The sequence below is a fragment of the Leuresthes tenuis genome, unplaced genomic scaffold (genome assembly GCF_036924035.1).
Source record: "Leuresthes tenuis unplaced genomic scaffold, fLeuTen1.0.hap1 SCAF_4, whole genome shotgun sequence".
NCBI lineage: Eukaryota > Metazoa > Chordata > Actinopteri > Atheriniformes > Atherinopsidae > Leuresthes > Leuresthes tenuis.
Genome location: NW_027325358.1, coordinates 29,241,265 through 29,262,383, shown reverse-complemented (window position 1 = coordinate 29,262,383; position 21,119 = coordinate 29,241,265).

The window sequence follows — 21,119 nt, the reverse complement described above, 5'->3', positions numbered from 1 at the left end:
GCTGCAAGTAGGTGTGAATGTCCAGCCATAATTACTCACAAACGGGTAAGAAAAGGTAGTATTGCCAGACCATACATGATCAGAACAGGGAGCGGAGGTGGTTCAGCTGCAAGAAGGTGTGAATGTCTCACTAAAGTTCAAATATATTAACAAAAGCGGGAGGAGAGGTCTTCGGATGAGAGTGGTTGAGAATTTCCAACCATAATCTATAAAGTTCGGTGAAAAAAAGGTGTGATAGAACACTAAAAGGTGGAGCGGAAGTGTTCGGCTGCAAGAAGGTGTGAATGTCCGACTATATTTGGTGAAAAGCAGGTGAAGCAAGGTCTGAATGCCCAACCTTTCATCATCAAAAGCGAGATCAGAGGTGTTTGGCTGCAAGAAGGCCATAGTTTGCCAAAAGCGGGTAAGCTGCGAATGACCAACTAAATATCAACAAAAGTGGGGGCGGAGGTCTTCGGATGCAACTGGGTGTGAACATCCCACCATACAAGTATGGTGGAGAGGAAGCTGTGAACAGCCGACCATAGTTTGCAAAAAGCGGGTGAGACAAGGTGCGAATGTCCAACCATACATGATCAAAACAGGGAGAGGAGGTGTTTGGCTGTGACAAGGTGTGAATGTCCACCCAAAATTAATGAAAAGCGGGCAAAAAGTAGGTTTGAATGCCCAAGCATACATCATCAAAAGAAGGAGTGGATGTGTTCGGCTACAAGAAGGTTTCAATGTCCGAGCATAGTTTGTAAAAAGCGGGTAAAAAAAGGTTCGAATGCCCAAACATACACCATCAAAAGAGGGAGCGGAGGTGTTCCGCTGTAAGAAGGTGTGAATGTCCGACCATAGTTGGTAAAAAGTGGGTAAGAAAAGGTTAAAATACCCGACTGTACACAATCAATAGGGGGAGCGGAGTTGTTCGGCTACAAGAAGATGTGAAAGTCCAACCATGGTTTGTAAAAAGCTGGTAAGAAAAGGTTCGAATGCCCGAATATAATTAAAAGCGAGAGAGATTGTGTTCAGCTGCAAGTAGGTGTGAATATTCAGCCATAATTACTCAAAAACGGGTAAGAAAATGTAGTATTGCCAGACCATACATGATCAAAACAGGGAGCGGAGGTTGTTTAGCTGCAAAAAGGGGTGAATGTCCAACTAAAGTTCAAATATATTAACAAAAGCGGGAGGAGAGGTCTTCGGATTAGAGTGGTTGAAATTTCCAACCATAATCTATAAAATGCGGTGAAAAAAAAGGTGTGAAGGAATGAATTTTATAGCAAAATCCGAAATCATGCATAACTCCGCAAAAGGAACGTATTGCTCAATCAAATGGATGCTTCTTTCTCATTCAGGGTAATATGAGGAACTTTATGCTTGATACATTTTAGACATGGATAACTATGAAGGACAAAGCAATTTTAACTTGGTTTGAGCAAAGCAATTCATTTTATAGGAAAATCCCAAATCAAGCAGAACGTATGAAAATAAGCGTGTTTTCGGATTCCTGATCCTTCAGTGTTGCTATTTCTTCTACTGCAAAATACAATGTTGTTCTTTGTTCAAGTCAATCTAGACATTGATAAATATGAAGGACAAAGCAGTTTTAACATAGTTTGAGTAAAGGAATTCATTTTATACATAAAATCCCAAATCATGCAGAACGTATGAAAATAAGCTTATTCTCGGATTCCTGTTCCTTCAAGTGTTGCTCTTTCTTCTACTGCAAAATACAATGTTGTTCTTTGTTGAAATCGATATAGACATTGATAAATATGAAGGACAAAGCAGTTTCCACTTGGTTTGAGTGAAGGAATTAATTTTATAGCAAAATCTCAAATCAAGCAGAACGTATGAAAATAAGCTTATTCTCGGATTACTGATCCTTCAGTGTTGCTCTTTCTTCTACTGCAAAATCCAGTGTTGTTCTTTGTTGAAGTCAATCTAGACATTGATAAATATGAAGGACAAAGCAGTTTTAACATAGTTTGAGTGAAGGCATTCATTTATAGTAAAATCAATAATCGTGCAGAACTCATGAAAATAAGCTTATTCTCGGATTCCTAAAACTTTTGATTTGCTCTTTCTTTACTGCAAAGTACAATGTTGTTCTTTGTTGAAGTCGATCTAGAAATTGATAAATATGAAGGACAAAGCAGTTTTCACTTGGTTTGAGTGAAGGATTTGCAGCTGAAAACCTCCCGCTCCCGCTTTTGATTGTGTATAGTCGGGCTTTCGAGCCTTTTCTTACCCGGTTTTTAGAAATTATGGTTAGACATAAGACTCTGTTAAAATGTTCTCTGTATTCCTTTGCCGTCGGAGGGAGACTATGGTTCTCAGCCGGAAAAGGGTGGAATGCTCTCTCCGGGTCGGGAATGAGATCCTTCCCCAAGTGGAGGAGTTCAAGTATCTCGGGGTCTTGTTCACGAGTGAGGGACGAATGGAGCGGGAGATTGACGGGCGGATCGGTGCGGCGTCTGCAGTGTTGCGGGCTCTGCACCGACCCGTCGTTGTGAAGAGGGAGCTGAGCCAGAAGGCGAAGCTCTCTACTTACTGGTCAATCTACGTTCCCATCCTCACCTATGGTCACGAGTTGTGGGTAGTGACCGAAAGAACAAGATCGCGAATACAAGCGGCCGAAATGGGTTTCCTCCGCAGGGTGTCTGGGCTCTCCCTTAGAGATAGGGTGAGAAGCTCAGTCATCCGGGAGGGGCTCGGAGTAGAACCGCTGCTCCTCCGCATTGAGAGGAGTCAGATGAGGTGGCTCGGGCATCTGGTTAGGATGCCCCCTGGGCGCCTCCCTGGGGAGGTGTTCCGGGCACGTCCCACTGGGAGGAGACCCCGGGGAAGACCCAGGACACGCTGGAGAGACTATGTCTCTCGGCTGGCCTGGGAACGCCTCGGGGTCCCCCCGGAAGAGCTGGAAGAAGTGGCCGGGGACAGAGACGTCTGGGTTTCTCTGCTCAAGCTGCTGCCCCCGCGACCCCACCCCCGGATAAGCGGCAGATGATGGATGGATGGATGGATGGTTAGACATTCAGACCTTGCAGCCGAAGACCTCCACTCCCTCTTTTGATCATACATTGTCGGGCATTCGCACCTTGTCTTACCCGCTTTTTACAAACTATAGTCAGACATTCACACCTTGCAGCTGAACCACCTCAGCTCCCTGTTTTGATCATGTATGGTCTGGCAATACTACCTTTTCTTACCCGTTTGTGAGTAATTATGGCTGGACATTCACACCTACTTGCAGTCGAACAGCTCTTCTCCCACTTTTGATGGTATATATTCGGGCATTCGAACCTTTTCTTAACTGCTTTTTGCAAACTTTGGTCGGACGTTCACACCTTCTTGCAGCCGAACACCTCCGCTTCCGCTTTTGATGGTATATATTCGGGCATTCGAACCTTTTCTAAGCAGCTTTTTACAAACCATGGTTGAACTTTCACACCTTCTTGTAGCCGAACACCTCCGCTCCTGCTTTTGATGGTGTATAGTCAGGCATTTGAACCTTTTCTTACCCGCTTTTTACAAACTATGGTCGGACATTCAAACCTTCTTGTAGCCGAAAACCTCCGCTCCCTCTTTTGATCATACATTGTCGGGCATTCGCACCTTTTCTTACCCGTTTTTTACAAACCAAGGTCGGACTGTCACACATTCTTGTAGCCAAACACATCCTCTCCCGCTATTGATTGTGTACAGTCGGGTATTTTAACCTTTTCTTACCCGTTTTTTACCAACTATGGTCGGACATTCACACCTTCTTACAGCGGAACACCTCCGCTCCCTCTTTTGATGGTGTATGTTTGGGCATTCGAACCTTTTCTTACCCGCTTTTTACAAACTATGCTCGGACATTCAAACCTTCTTGTAGCCGAACACATCCACTCCTGCTTTTGATGATGTATGGTTGGGCATTCAAACCTACTTGTTGCCCGCTTTTCATTAATTTTGGGTGGACATTCACACCTTGTCACAGCAAAACACCTCCGCTCCCTGTTTTGATCATGTATGGTTGGACAGTCGCACCTTTTCTCACCCGCTTTTTGCCAACTATGGTCGGCTGTTCACAGCTTCCTTTCCACCATACTTGTATGGTGGGATACTCACACCCACTTGCATCCGAAGACCTTTTGTTGATATTTAGTCGGTCATTCGCAGCTTACCCGCTTTTGGCAAACTATGGCCTTCATGCAGCCAAACACCTCTGATCTCGCTTTTGATGATGAAAGGTTGGGCATTCAGACCTTGCTTCACCTGCTTTTCACCAAATATAGTCGGACATTCACACCTTCTTGCAGCCGAACACTTCCGCTCCACCTTTTAGTGTTCTATCACACCTTTTTTTTCACCGTATTTTATAGATTATGGTTGGAAATTCTCAACCACTCTCATCCGAAGACCTCTCCTCCCGCTTTTGTTAATATATTTGAACTTTAGTCGGACATTCACACCTTCTTGCAGCTGAACCACCTCCGCTCCCTGTTTTGATCATGTATGGTCTGGCAATACTACCTTTTCTTACCCGTTTGTTAGTAATTATGGCTGGACATTCACACCTACTTGCAGCCGAACACCACCTCTCCCGCTTTTGATGATGTATGGACCGGCATTCTTACCTTTTCTAACACATTTTTCAGCAATTATGGTCGGAGATTCACACTTACTCACAGCCGAACAACTCCGCTCCCGCATTTGATGGTGTATAGTCGGGCATTCTCACCCTTTCTCATCAGCTTTTTGCAAATTATGATCTGACATTCACACCTGCTTTTGATAATGTATGGTTTGGCATTCGCACCTTTTCTTACCCATTTTTCAGTAATTATGGGTGGACATTCACACCTTCTTGCAGCTGAACACCTCCTCTCCCGCTATTGATTGTGTACAGTCGGGTATTTTAACCTTTTCTTACCCGCTTTTTACCAAATATGGTCGGACATTCACACCGTCTTACAGCGGAACACCTCTGCTCCCTCTTTTGATGGTGTATAGTCAGGCATTTGAACCTTATTTACAAACTATAGTCAGACATTCACACCTTGCAGCTGAGCCACCTCAGCTCCCTGTTTTGATAGTGTATGTTCGGGCATTCGAACCTATTCTTACCCCCTTTTTACAAACTATGCTCGGAGATTCACACCTACTCACAGCCGAACAACTCCGCTCCCGCATTTGATGATGTCTTGTCCGGCATTCTAGTCTCTTCTAACACATTTTTCAGCAATTATGGTTGGACATTCACACCTACTCACAGCCGAACACTTCCGCTCCCACATTTGATGGTGTATAGCCGGACATTCTCACCCTTTCTCATCAGCTTTTTGCAAATTATGATCTGACATTCACACCTACTTGCAGTCGAACAGCTCTGCTCCCGCTTTTGATTATGTTTGGTTGGATATTCGAACCTTTTCTTAACTGCTTTTTACAAACTTTGGTCGGACGTTCACACCGTCTTGCAGCCGAACACATCCACTTCCACTTTTGATGGTATATATTCGGGCATTCGAACCTTTTCTTACCCGCTTTTTACAAACCGTGGTCGGACTTTCACACCTTCTTGTAGCCAAACAACTCCGCTCCCGCTATTGATTGTGTACAGTCGGGTATTTTAACCTTTTCTTACCCGCTTTTTACAAACTATGGTCGGACATTTACACCTTCTTACAGCGGAACACCTCCGCTCCCTCTTTTGATGGTCTATGTTCGGGCATTCGAACCTTTTCTTACCCGCTTTTTACAAACTATGGTCGGACATTCAAACTTTCTTGTAGCCGAACACATCCACTCCTGATTTTGATGATGTATGGTTGGGCATTTTCACCTTTTCTTACCCATTTTTCAGTAATTATGGGTGGACATTCACACCTTCTTGCAGCTGAACAACTCCTCTCCCGCTTATGATCATGTGCGGTTTGATATTCGAAAATTTTCTTTCATGTTTTAAAGCAATTATTGATGGACATTCAAATCTTCTTGTAGCCGAACACATCCACTCCTGCTTTTGATGATGTATGGTAACCTTTTCTTACCCGTTTTTTATAAAACTATGGTCGGACATTCAAACCTTCTTGTAGCCAAAACCCTCCACTCCCTCTTTTGATCATACATTGTCGGGCATTCGCACCTTATCTTACCCGCTTTTTACAAACTATAGTCAGACATTCACACCTTGCAGCTGAACCACCTCCGCTCCCTGTTTTGATCATGTATGGTCTGGCAATACTACCTTTTCTTACCCGTTTGTGAGTAATTAATCCCAAAATATTGAGCATAAAATAAGTCTTTATGCTGATGATGTATTACTTTTCCTTCAGAACTCACAGACGTCTCTCAGTCACACGATCACACTCATAAATAAATTCTCAGCACTTTCTGACTACTCTATCAACTGGTCTAAGACCACAGTTCTGCCCATTAACTGTAGGGTCCATAATATACCTGCGATCACTTTACAGTCAGGAAATATTAGATATTCAGGCATAAACATTTCCTCCAGGATCTCAGAGCTAACAAAGCTAAATTATGTGCAATTATTAAAGACAGTAGAGGACGATCTCTCGTTGGAAGTCCTTACCTATATCACTTATGGGGAGAGTTACATCCATTAAAATGATGATACTACCAAAAGTTAACTATTTGTTCTCAATGATCCCCATAAACCATCTGCTACTTGGTTTAAGTCACTAGATTCATGCATCTCCAAATTTCTGTGGAAAAACAAACCACCACGTATTAGTTTAAAAACCCTACAGAAGACCAAGGACAGTGGTGGATTAGATTTACCTCATTTTCAGCACTATTCCTTAGACAATAGGTTACAATATATATCAAAATGGTTTAAACCTTGTTGTTGTCACAGTTCCCAGAGACGTTGTAATCGTTGAGGATTCTATATTCACCCCCTCATTAGAGGCACGTAATGCAGATTGATGACACTGAATCTTCTTCTCTGTTCATTGCTGGCATCATTCCCAGCATCGTAAGTGTTCGTGGCATTGTTAGCCTCTTCTTCTGGATCTTGATATCGAGAATCCTTTTGTATTTCTGGTTTGTCAGTCCTCTGTCTTCGTTCACCGGAGTCTTTGTCTTTTTGTCCTTGAGTTTGGTGATTTTTTCTTCTTTTGATGCCTTGACACAATGTGACAGGTGATACCACGTGGGAGATCCTGTAACTTGGATTGCTGTCCCTGTGCTACGAAATGGCTGTGCTGCTCAAATGGTCTCTCCTTCATCATGGTTACATGCTGCCATTCCGACATCTCGTCATTCCGACATGGGTCTCCAATTGTCGGAATGGCGACACTTAATTTTTTATCAAACGTCCCACCATTCCGACACTTTTTTCCTCCTATGGTCGGAATGGCGGTATGTTTTTTGTTTTTTTTAACATACCGCAATTCCGACAGTTCCTTTTAATAGCCTATTTTTTACCCAAAACATTTTGCACTAATGATATGCCGGCGCAAATACGCCCTAAAGTTTGGCGCACAAGCTTTGCACATGCAGAGGCCACAGCCTCGCAAACAAACTTTAATAATCTATTATCAAAATCCCCTGAATTTCAAATATAAAAATACAGATATTAATGTAACTCTGGCGAGACTGAAACTGATTAAGCAGAAATACAGTGTCAGTGAGCTGTCACAGCAGCCAGCTGGAGCGGAGCTCTCCACAGAGCCCATGCGTCTTTTGCACGCTGTCATCATATGCAAAAGTAATAATTGCAATTACAGATATCACGGCTACTGCACAGGACACAGTTGCGAGCACTCTAACTTGCCTTGCCAATAGGAGAAGATAGAAATGACAGCATAGAACGTATAAAACACAAAAAAATGCAGTAAAAACGTTTATTCATGTTATTCACGTGATTTATGAGTACTCACTCCAATTTTGGGAAGCGCGGATGGGTTTTGCGCATTTGGCACAAACACACAGCCGCAATGGTTGTAGCTTTATACAGCCTGTTGATATCTTAAGGACCTAACTGGTCACACCTGGGACTAAATGTCATGTAGAGATTGTTTTTACATGACATTACAGCTGAACATATAGCTTTCATCCACAAACCAACGTGGGAGAGCCCGAAGACGCATGTGCCAGACGCACATAGGCATGCGTAAAACCAATTTTGACCACTTCATACTGTTTATTTGCTTTCTTTTAGTTAACTTTCGTTTCTTTTGGATTCTTGTGCGTGTTATGGAGCCATTTTGGTCCATGTTTGTAAGCCTTTTTTTCCTGGATTAAATTTTCGGAAGTTGAAACAAGTGGCATTGGAGTGTGTGATTGAAAACCACCGCGGACTGCTTCTCCTCCTCCAGTTGCCGAGACTTTGTGTTTTTAATAACGCTTGTCTATAAACATGTGTTAAACATATAAATTGCATGAACAGAAAGAAGGGACTCACCTGTTGAGTAACACACATTTCCTTATACGGAAAGCCTTGTCGGAATGGTGGGACATTTGAACGTCAGAATAGCGGGATGTCGCAATGGTGGGATGTCGGAATGGTGGGACGTTTGCATGTCGGAATGGTGGTTTGTCGGAATGGTGGTATGTCGGAATGGTGGGATGTCGGAATAGCGGGATGTCGGAATGGCGGGATTTCGGAATGGGTGTTGCCACCCCCTTCATCATATACACAGTTATTTATACATCACCTTCCACCATGTAGCGTTGTCCCTTTTTGTTTCTCTCTTTGTTCTTAAAATGCTGTTATGCATGTCTAAACCAATCCATTAAATTAGATCATTTTGGCAGTAAAGCGATCTACAATGTGCTTGGTCGCAAAGCTGCTCATCTGTGGTAAACAGCTCTTCAGAAAGGCATTCTTCAATTGATTTCACTAATTTTATGTAATAATTTTGTGATTTCCTACAAAACTACACTTCTTCTCCCATCTGTCTGAGTATTTAATATTGTCTGGGTCCCGTTAAAACATGTATTTTTCCCATCTAATTCCTTCTTTGCTTTAAAACAAGTATTCCCCATTTTCTATCCCTTCAGTAGCCAACCAGTTTGTATGGAGTACACTGGAGCAACTTGACTGATCAGTAAAACACTGCTTTTGTTGTCACCGCAAGGCTTCCCCCGTCGGTTGTTTCACTGAGACACTACTGAGTAACTATAACTCAACACAGTTTATACACATAACATTCCTATACATACTAACAAACAAACAAACAATTATTTATCGCAATTTTCTCATCTCTGTTTGAACGTACACCCAGGTAAATATTCCTGTAGTCTTCTCATACCGACTATGTACCCATTCATTGTTTAACTTCACTGTTTTGCAAATCCTAATTGAATATTACACATTGACATTGAACTTTACTTGATAAGCAGGTCTTCATTGCATTCAGCAGCCTATATGTGAGCATCTATGTGTAAGCTGTTCTTCTTTGCATTTATCAGCAGCAAGCAATTCTTCATTGCACATGCATATGAAAATAGTAAAACAATTCCAATGCGTTAGCGAAACCTTCTATATCAGGAGTGTCCATCATGATGCTGGGAATAGAACCTCTTTCCTAGAATAGTTCAACCTTCATTACTCAACTGATCATAACTCCGCAATGAGCACATTTCAAAGTATCATTCCTCTACATGTATTCAAAAATCTATGTGTAAATGTTTAATATTTCTTATATTTGTTGATGTCATTCTGTGTGCATGTGGCCTAAACCCAATCTCTGTGTGGCAATTTTAATTTAAACAAGTTGAACTCTGCCTCTGATCATTTAAAAAAGGTGTGTACCAATATCAACCTTTCTCAGGTAATTACTGATCCTACAAAACCAAAGAGATCCTTCAAGGTTGGCCCTGATTGGCTCAATCTTAACAAATCAAAGGTAGAAAATCCGCAGTATCTGAACTTGGTGTTAGTTATCACTGCTCAATAGCCTGTATCAGAATTGCAAAAATGAAAACATTAGGTCCACGCTTGGTATCCAGATCCTGAAACATCTCCATGAGCAGGCTTTTTTTTAACTGATCTGTTGAATAGTTATATGACACTGTTAAAATCCCAGATGAAGATCTAGCACTTGACCATTTTTGTAAATCTTCTAATTCCATAGTTGATAAACACGCCCCTTTTAAAAAGTATAGAACTTAGAACAGGTCTATCCCTGGCTTTCGGCAGAACTGTCTTCTTTACTTTTTTTTCCCCTTGTCCTGTTCAGCATTATGTCAGAAGAATTGTAGTCTGAATACCTTTGATGCCAAACAGATTTGTTTTGCCAAGGGAAGTTTTATAAATGTAAAGCTCCCCTTGATGCCCATTTATTTATTTCTGTTTACAATATATGACATGAACTGAACTGAACCGGACCGGGGGACAAGGAAAGAAGAAGAGGAAAGAAGAGGAAACAGAACAAAAATAGAAACAAAAACCAGACAACCAGCTGCTACACCTGTAAAAAACAAAACAGACAACAATCCATGGCCTATGAGGGGAATCCAGCCTTAGCGCCACCAGGAGCACCTGAAAGCAGACAAGCAGAGAAAAAACAAACACACAAACAAACAAAAACAAGCACAAGAAGCGGCAATCGCATACAACACAGCTGTGGATATAGATGACCTGAGACAACATGATAATACATCAACTGCTTAGTGACCATGCTACTGGACTAATGAATGTGTGTGTGTGTGTGTGAGAACATGCAACACCCATGGCACAGGACCTACATGATAACCGTGCTTAGTTATGAGTGTATAAGCGTACAGGGCCACAATCCACAGCCCCCCCCCCAAGCAATCAGAAGCAGGCAGAGAGGGCCACAAGACCCGGGCCACCAGCAGCCCCCACAGAGCACAGAACCCAGGCAGCCCACCGCAGGGGCAACCACACATCCACCCAGAAGACTGCAGAGGAAGCCCCCGGAAAGAGCCCCCATAAGCATAGGGCAGAGGCACTCCGGGAACCAGGGGTAACAGCCCACCGACCCCGCCAGGCCCCAGCCGCCCAGACATGGGCCGTGCACTGGACCTGGGCCCCAGGAGCCCGAGCGCCCCCAAACCCCCCGGCAGAGGCCCCACCCAATACCCAGGAGGGCCAAGCGCCCCAGACAGCCACAAAGTGGGTCAGCGCCTGCCCCAGCGCCCCTGGCCAAGTGCCCTGGGAGTCAAGACGTGCCCACAGGTGGGTGAAGTCGCGAGCAGTGGGGAGAGGCAACGCTGATGCCCCATCGGGAGAAACACAGGCAGGCCAGGCGACAGCAAGTCCCAGATCCAGGCCCAATCATTACCACACACACTTTCACGTCCCATACATCCACACATCCACACATCCTACCTCCCTCGACTCTGCTGGGGTGTAGTGCAGCGGGCACACCAGGAGGCCAGCAACCCCCCAGCCACCACAGACCCCGAACCAGCAGAACAATTAATTAATCCTCCTGGCCCCTCCTGCCCCGAGCAGACACCAGGAAGCAGGGGTGTGCGAAGAAGACCCCTCCCCTCACCCTTCTGGCTTTTCAATATTTTCTAATAGTGAGCAATTAAAATTGAGGGGCAGCCAAACTTGTAGAACTGGGAGCGCGGCACTCTGGGCAGCCTACATACCCAAAGAGCCCCGCCCACCAGATGCCACTCAGTGTAACCACCCCCCAAGACCTAATGTGTGTGTGTGAGTGTGTTTGATAAGTACTAATGTCTAAGGTGTAATTAAAACAGGGGCAGGGAACTGCAGAGTGCAACCAAAGGGGACCACCTACGTGGCCCCATCCACTGCACCCCACCGAACACACACGCCCCCAAAACCCTTCATGTGTGAGTGTGTGCTGTGTACAGGAGCCAGAAGGGAGAGGGGTATGGGGATATATAACGGGGGAGCTACTCTCCCCCAGAGAGGGCAGCCAGGGACTGGCTGCAATAGGCATCCCCGCTACCTGGGAGCCAACAATGGGCAGGAGGGCCTGATGTCCACCAGGCTCGGGGCCTGCAGCGACCATATTCCGGGAGCTACTGTACCCCCAGAAGGTACCCATCCCGCCCCACCCCACTCAACCCAACCCCACCCAGGAGGACCTCTACAAAAAAACAAACAAATAACATCAAAAAACAAACAAACAAACCACCCGGTCACACCAGTCGCAGCAGCCCGGGCCTGAGACCCACCATCACCCAGCAACCCACCACCACCACTATGTGATAAAACTAATCAGAGGGGACCAGAGAGAATGAAATTCAGCCAATTGATGTTTTGAGGAGGCAGACATTGTTTCCATGCTAATATAATCTAAAAGAAAATTTCTAAACTGGTTAATACACAGATTGTTCTTCGCTTTCCAGTTCATGAGAATAGTTTTCTTTGCGATACATAACACTGTGACAACCATGTGTGCTGAGTTAATTTCCATGTTGATGTTGTCTAAGTCACCCAGTATGCACAGTGTGGGGCATGCAGGGATGCTACACTTTAGCCATGTTGATAGGTCCTCACAGACTTCAAGCCAGAACTTCTGGACAGGCGCAGAAAAACCACAAAGTGTGTGCATAATCATCAGGTGTGTTATCTGTGCAATGTGAGCAGATGTTTGAGTGTGTTAGACCCATCCTGAACATCCTTTGTCCTGTATAGTGTGTTCTATGAAGGATTTTGTATTGTATGAGCTGTAAATTAGGATTTCGAGTCTTTATGAAGGTGTTCAAACATATTTGTGGTTAGAAGCTATGACCAGAACTGATGGATAAATCTGCCTCCCATTTTGAGGATGGAAGAGACATTGTGTCATCTATCTTAGACAATAATTTATATATTTTTGATAGTAGTTGGGGTACAGATGCTTAGAAATTCTGCTACCCTAGTCGGGGGTTGTAAGTCTGGTTGGTGGAGGATATATCCATCCATCCATCCATCATCTGCCGCTTATCCGGGGGTCGGGTCGCGGGGGCAGCAGCTTGAGCAGAGAAACCCAGACGTCTCTGTCCCCGGCCACTTCCTCTAGCTCTTCCGGGGGGACCCCGAGGCGTTCCCAGGCCAGCCGAGAGACATAGTCTCTCCAACGTTTCCTGGGTCTCCCCCGGGGTCTCCTCCCAGTGGGACGTGCCCGGAACACCTCCCCAGGGAGGCGCCCAGGGGGCATCCTAACCAGATGCCCGAGCCACCTCATCTGACTCCTCTCAATGCGGAGGAGCAGCGGTTCTACTCCGAGCCCCTCCCGGATGACTGAGCTTCTCACCCTATCTCTAAGGGAGAGCCCAGACACCCTGCGGAGGAAACCCATTTCAGCCGCTTGTATTCGCGATCTTGTTCTTTCGGTCACTACCCACAACTCGTGACCATAGGTGAGGATGGGAACGTAGATTGACCAGTAAGTAGAGAGCTTCGCCTTCTGGCTCAGCTCCCTCTTCACAACGACGGGTCGGTGCAGAGCCTGCAACACTGCAGGCGCCGCACCGATCCGCCCGTCAATCTCCCGCTCCATTCGTCCGTCACTCGTGAACAAGACCCCGAGATACTTGAACTCCTCCTCTTGGGGAAGGATCTCATTCCCGACCCGGAGAGAGCATTCCACCCTTTTCCGGCTGAGAACCATAGTCTCGGATTTGGAGGTGCTGATTCTCATCCCAGCCGCTTCACACTCGGCTGCGAATCACTCCAGTGAGAGCTGAAGGTCACGGCCTGACGACGCTAACAGAACCACATCATCTGCAAAAAGCAGAGACCCGATTCTGAGGTCGCCAAATGGGACACCCTCAACGCCCTGGCTCCGCCTAGAAATTCTGTCCATAAAAGTTAGGAACAGAATCGGTGACAAAGGGCAGCCCTGACGGAGTCCAACTCTCACCGGAAACGTATCCGACTTACTGCCGGCAATGCGGACCAAACTCTGGCACCGGTCATACAGAGACCGAACGGCCCCTATCAAGGGGTCCGGCACTCCATATTCCCGGAGCACCCCCCACAGGACTCCACGAGGGACACGGTCGAACGCTTTCTCCAAGTCCACAAAACACATGTAGACTGGTTGGGCGAACTCCCATGCACCCTCCAGGATCCTGCCGAGGGTATAGAGCTGGTCCACTGTTCCACGGCCAGGACGAAAGCCACACTGCATCTCCTGAATCCGAGGCTCGATTATCCGACGGATCCTCCTCTCCAATACCCCCGAATAGACCTTACCAGGGAGGCTGAGGAGTGTGATACCCCTATAGTTGGAACACACCCTCCGGTCCCCCTTTTTAAAGAGGGGGACCACCACCCCAATCTGCCAGTCCAGAGGCACTGTCCCCGATGTCAACGCGATACTGCAGAGGCGTGTCAGCCAAGACAGCCCTACAACATCCAGAGCCTTGAGAAACTCAGGACGGACCTCATCCACCCCCGGGGCCTTGCCACCGAGGAGCTTTTTAACCACCTAGGCAACCTCAGTCCCAGAAATGGGAGGCCCCGTCTCCGAGCTCTCCGACTCTGCCTCTTCCGAGCACGTGTTGGTAGGATTGAGGAGTTCCTCGAAGTACTCCCCTCACCGACTCACAACATCCCTAGTTGAGGTCAGCAAAGCCCCGTCCCCACTGTAAACAGTGTTGACTGTGAGCCGCTTCCCCCCCCCTGAGACGCCGGATGGTGGACCAGAATCTTTTCGAGGCCGTCCGGAAATCGTTCTCCATGGTCTCACCGAACTCCTCCCAGGCCCGAGTTTTTGCCTCACAACCGCCGAAGCCGTGGCCCGTCTGGCCCGTCGGTACCTATCAGCTTCTTCCAGGGTCCCACTGGCCAAAAAGGCCCGATAGGACTCCTTCTTCAGCTTGACGGCTTCCCTCACCACTGGTGTCCACCAGCAGGTTCGAGGGTTGCCGCCACGACAGGCACCGACCACCTTACGGCCACAACTCCGACCAGCTGCCTCGGCAATGGAGTCACGGAACATGGCCCATTCGGACTCAATGTCCCCCACCTCAAATATGGTTGAAGCTCTGCCGGAGGTGGAAGTTAAAGCTCCTTCTGACGGGGGATTCTGACAAACGCGCCCAGCAGACCCTCACAATACGTTTGGGCCTGCCAGGTCTGATCGGCATCCTCCCCCACCAGCGGAGCCAACTCACCACCAGGTGGTGATCAGTTGACAGCTCCGCCCCTCTCTTCACCCGAGTGTCCAGGACATACGGCCGCAAGTCCGATGATACAACCACAAAGTCGATCATCGAACTGCGGCCAAGGGTGTCCTGGTGCCAAGTGCACATATGGACACCCTTATGCCTGAACATGGTGTTCGTTATGGACAGTCTATGACTGGCACAGAAGTCCAACAACATAACACCACTCTGATTCAGATCGAGGGGGCCGTTCCTCCCAATCACACCCCTCCAGGTCTCACTGTCATTGCCCACGTGAGCATTGAAGTCCCCCAGCAGAATGAGGGAGTCTCCGGTAGAAGCATTCTCCAGTGCCTCCCCCAGAGACTCCAAAAAGGGTAGGTACTCTGAACTGCTGTTTGGCGCATAGGCACAAACAACAGTCAGGACTCGTCCCCCCACCCAAAGGCGGAGGGAGGCTACCCTCTCGTTCACTGGGGTAAACCCCAATGTACTGGCACACAGCCGGGGAGCAATAAGTATGCCCACACCTGCTCTGCGCCTCTCACCACGGGCAACTCCAGAGTGGAAGAGAGTCCAACCCCTCTCAAGAGTACTGGTTCCAGATCCCAAGCCGTGCGTCGAGGTGAGTCCGACTATATCTAACGGTCTGATGAAGTTTCAACAATAAACAACAAACTTTGTATTATGAGAAAGAACCAGACTCATTCTTCAGGAATCCGAAAATAAGCTCTATTTTACGAGTTATGCACGAATTCGGATTCTCCTATAAAACGAATTCCTTAACTCAAACCAAGTTAAGACTGCTTTGTCCTTCATATTTATTCATGTCTAATCAAGTTTCAATGATAAACAACGTTGTACTTTGTAGAATGAGAAAGAACTTCTTCAGCAATAAGCATCTCTCGACAAATGACGAAATACAGATTTTGCTATAAAATTAATTGCTATCAGCCTGACTTAAAACTGTTTGTCTTCCTTATTTATCCACTTCAAATCAAGTTTCAACAATTAAAAAAATGTTGTAGTTTGAGAAAGAACAACTTAATCTTGAGCAATCAGTATATAAAGAGGGTAAGCAAAGGTGCGAATGTCAAACCATACATGATCAAAACAGGGAGCGGAGGTGTTTGGCTGAGACAAGGTGTGAATGTCCACCCATAATTAATGAAAAGCGGGCAACAAGTAGGTTCGAATGCCCAACCATACATCATCAAAAGCAGGAGTGGATATGTTCGGCTACAAGAAGGTTTGAATGTCTGACCATAGTTTGTAAAAAGCGGGTAAGAAAAAGTTTGAATGCCCGAACATACACCATCAAAGGAGGGAGCGGAGGTGTTCCGCTGTAAGGTGTGAATGTCCGACCATAGTTGGTAAAAAACGGGTAAGAAAAGGTTAAAATACCCGACTGTACACAATCAGTAGCGGGTGCGGAGTTGTTCGGCTACTAAAAGGTGTGAAAGTCCGACCATGGTTTGTAAAAAGCGGGTAAGAAAAGGTGCGAATGCCCGAAAATGTATGATCAAAAGAGGGAGCGGAGGTGTTTGGCTGCAAGAAGGTGTGAATGTACACCCATAATTACTGAAAAATGGGTAAGAAAAGGTGCGAATGCCCAACTATACATAATCAAAAGCAGGAGTGGATGTGTTCGGCTCCAAGAAGGGTTGAATGTCTGACCATAGTTTGTAAAAAGCAGGTAAGAAAAGGTTTGACTGCCCGAACATACACCATCAAAAGAGGGAGCGGAGGTGTTCCGCTGTAAGAAGGTGTGAATGTCCGACCATAGTTGGTAAAAAGCAGGTAAGAAAAGGTTAAAATACCCGACTGTACACAATCAATAGCGGGAGAGGAGGTGTTCAGCTGCAAGAAGGTGTGAATGTCCACCCATAATTCCTGAAAAATGGGTAAAAAAAGGTGCGAATGCCCAACCATACATTATCAAAAGCAGGTGTGAATGTCAGATCATAATTTGCAAAAAGCTGATGAGAAAGGGTGAGAATGCCCGACTATACACCATCAAATGCGGGAGCGGAGGTGTTCGGCTCTGATTAGGTGTGAATGTCCGACCATAATTGCTGAAAAATGTGTTAGAAAAGGAAAGAATGCCGGACCATACATCATCAAAAGCGAGAGAGGTGGTGTTCGGCTGCAAAAAGGTGTAAATGTTCGACTAAAGTTTGTAAAAAGCGGGTAAGACATGGTGCGAATGCCTGACAAGGTATGATCAAAAGCAGGAGCGGAGGTGTTCAGCTGCAAGAAGGTCTAAATGTCCATCAATAATTGCTAGAAAACATGAAAGAAAATTTTCGAAAATCAAACCGCACATGATCATAAGTGGGAGAGGAGGTGTTCAGCTGCAAGAAGGTGTGAATGTCCACCCATTATTCCTGACAAATGGGTAAAAAAAAGGTGCGAATGCCCAACCATACATCATCAAAAGCAGGAGTGGATGTGTTCGGCTACAAGAAGGTGTGAACGTCCAACCAAAGTTTGTAAAAAGCAGTTAAGAAAAGGTTTGAATATCCAACCAAACATAATCAAAAGCGGGAGTATAGCTTTTCGACTGCAAGTAGGTGTGAATGTCAGATTATAATTTGCAAAAAGCTGATGAGAAAGGGTGAGAATGTCCGACTGCACACCATCAAATGCGGGAGCGGAGTTGTTCGGCTGTGAGTAGGTGTGAATCTCCGACCGTAAGGCTGACACGCCTCTGCAGTATCGCGTTGACATCGGGGACAGTCCCTCTGGACTGGCAGATTGGGGTGGTGGTCCCCCTCTTTAAAAAGGGGGACCGGAGGGTGTGTTCCAACTATAGGGGTATCACACTCCTCAGCCTCCCTGGTAAGGTCTATTCGGGGGTATTGGAGAGGAGGATCCGTCGGATAATCGAGCCTCGGATTCAGGAGATGCAGTGTGGCTTTCGTCCTGGCCGTGGAACAGTGGACCAGCTCTATACCCTCGGCAGGATCCTGGAGGGTGCATGGGAGTTCGCCCAACCAGTCTACATGTGTTTTGTGGACTTGGAGAAAGCGTTCGACCGTGTCCCTCGTGGAGTCCTGTGGGGGGTGCTCCGGGAATATGGAGTGCCGGACCCCTTGATAGGGGCCGTTCGGTCTCTGTATGACCGGTGCCAGAGTTTGGTCCGCATTTCCGGCAGTAAGTCGGATACGTTTCCGGTGAGAGTTGGACTCCGTCAGGGCTGCCCTTTGTCACCGATTCTGTTCCTAACTTTTATGGACAGAATTTCTAGGCGGAGCCAGGGCGTTGAGGGTGTCCCATTTGGCGACCTCAGAATCGGGTCTCTGCTTTTTGCAGATGATGTGGTTCTGTTAGCGTCGTCAGGCCGTGACCTTCAGCTCTCACTGGAGTGATTCGCAGCCGAGTGTGAAGCGGCTGGGATGAGAATCAGCACCTCCAAATCCGAGACTATGGTTCTCAGCCGGAAAAGGGTGGAATGCTCTCTCCGGGTCGGGAATGAGATCCTTCCCCAAGAGGAGGAGTTCAAGTATCTCGGGGTCTTGTTCACGAGTGACGGACGAATGGAGCGGGAGATTGACGGGCGGATCGGTGCGGCGCCTGCAGTGTTGCAGGCTCTGCACCGACCCGTCGTTGTGAAGAGGGAGCTGAGCCAGAAGGCGAAGCTCTCTACTTACTGGTCAATCTACGTTCCCATCCTCACCTATGGTCACGAGTTGTGGGTAGTGACCGAAAGAACAAGATCGTGAATACAAGCGGCCGAAATGGGTTTCCTCCGCAGGGTGTCTGGGCTCTCCCTTAGAGATAGGGTGAGAAGCTCAGTCATCCGGGAGGGGCTCGGAGTAGAACCGCTGCTCCTCCGCATTGAGAGGAGTCAGATGAGGTGGCTCGGGCATCTGGTTAGGATGCCCCCTGGGCGCCTCCCTGGGGAGGTGTTCCGGGCACGTCCCACTGGGAGGAGACCCCGGGGGAGACCCAGGACACGTTGGAGAGACTATGTCTCTCGGCTGGCCTGGGAACGCCTCGGGGGCCCCCCGGAAGAGCTGGAGGAAGTGGCCGGGGACAGAGACGTCTGGGTTTCTCTGCTCAAGCTGCTGCTCCCGCGACCCGACCCCCGGATAAGCGGCAGATGATGGATGGATGGATGGATATATCCTCCACCAACCAGACTTACAACCCCCGACTAGGGTAGCAGAATTTCTAAGCATCTGTACCCCAAATCTACTATCAAAAATATATAAATTATTGTCTAAGATAGATGACACAATGTCTCTTCCATCCTCAAAATTGGAGGCAGATTTATCCATCAGTTCTGGTCATAGCTTCTAACCACAAATATGTTTGAACACCTTCATAAAGACTCGAAATCCTAATTTACAGCTCATACAATACAAAATCCTTCATAGAACACACTATACAGGACAAAGGATGTTCAGGATGGGTCTAACACACTCAAACATCTGCTCACATTGCACAGATAACACACCTGATGATTATGCACACGCTTTGTGGTTTTCTGCGCCTGTCCAGAAGTTCTGGCTTGAAGTCTGTGAGGACCTATCAACATGGCTAAAGTGTAGCATCCCTGCATGCCCCACACTGTGCATACTGGGTGACTTAGACAACATCAACATGGAAATTAACTCAGCACACATGGTTGTCACAGTGTTATGTATCGCAAAGAAAACTATTCTCATGAACTGGAAAGCGAAGAACAATCTGTGTATTAACCAGTTTAGAAATTTTCTTTTAGATTATATTAGCATGGAAACAATGTCTGCCTCCTCAAAACATCAATTGGCTGAATTTCATTCTCTCTGGTCCCCTCTGATTAGTTTTATCACATAGTGGTGGTGGTGGGTTGCTGGGTGATGGTGGGCCTCAGGCCCGGGCTGCTGCGACTGGTGTGACCGGGTGGTTTGTTTGTTTGTTTTTTGATGTTGTTTGTTTGTTTTTTGTAGAGGTCCTCCTGGGTGGGGTTGGGTTGAGTGGGGTGGGGCGGGATGGGTACCTTCTGGGGGTACAGTAGCTCCCGGAATATGGTCGCTGCAGGCCCCGAGCCTGGTGGACATCAGGCCCTCCTGCCCATTGTTGGCTCCCAGGTAGCGGGGATGCCTATTGCAGCCAGTCCCTGGCTGCCCTCTCTGGGGGAGAGTAGCTCCCCCGGTATATATCCCCATACCCCTCTCCCTTCTGGCTCCTGTACACAGCACACACTCACACATGAAGGGTTTTGGGGGCGTGTGTGTTCGGTGGGGTGTAGTGGATGGGGCCACGTAGGTGGTCCCCTTTGGTTGCACTCTGCAGTTCCCTGCCCCTGTTTTAATTACACCTTAGACATTAGTACTTATCAAACACACTCACACACACACATTAGGTCTTGGGGGGTGGTTACACTGAGTGGCATCTGGTGGGCGGGGCTCTTTGGGTATGTAGGCTGCCCAGAGTGCCGCGCTCCCAGTTCTACAAGTTTGGCTGCCCCTCAATTTTAATTGCTCACTATTAGAAAATATTGAAGAGCCAGAAGGGTGAGGGGAGGGGTCTTCTTCGCACACCCCTGCTTCCTGGTGTCTGCTTGGGGCAGGAGGGGCCAGGAGGATTAATTAATTGTTCTGCTGGTTCGGGGTCTTTGGTGGCTGGGGGGTTGCTGGCCTCCTGGTGTGCCCGCTGCACTACACCCCAGCAGAGTCGAGGGAGGTAGGATGTGTGGATGTGTGGATGTATGGGACGTGAAAGTGTGTGTGGTAATGATTGGGCCTGGATCTGGGACTTGCTGTCGCCTGGCCTGCCTGTGTTTCTCCCGATGGGGCATCAGCGTTGCCTCTCCCCACTGCTCGCGACTTCACCCACCTGTGGGCACGTCTTGACTCCCAGGGCACTTGGCCAGGGGCGCTGGGGCAGGCGCTGACCCACTTTGTGGCTGTCTGGGGCGCTTGGCCCTCCTGGGTATTGGGTGGGGCCTCTGCCGGGGGGTTTGGGGGCGCTCGGGCTCCTGGGGCCCAGGTCCAGTGCACGGCCCATGTCTGGGCGGCTGGGGCCTGGCGGGGTCGGTGGGCTGTTACCCCTGGTTCCCGGAGTGCCTCTGCCCTATGCTT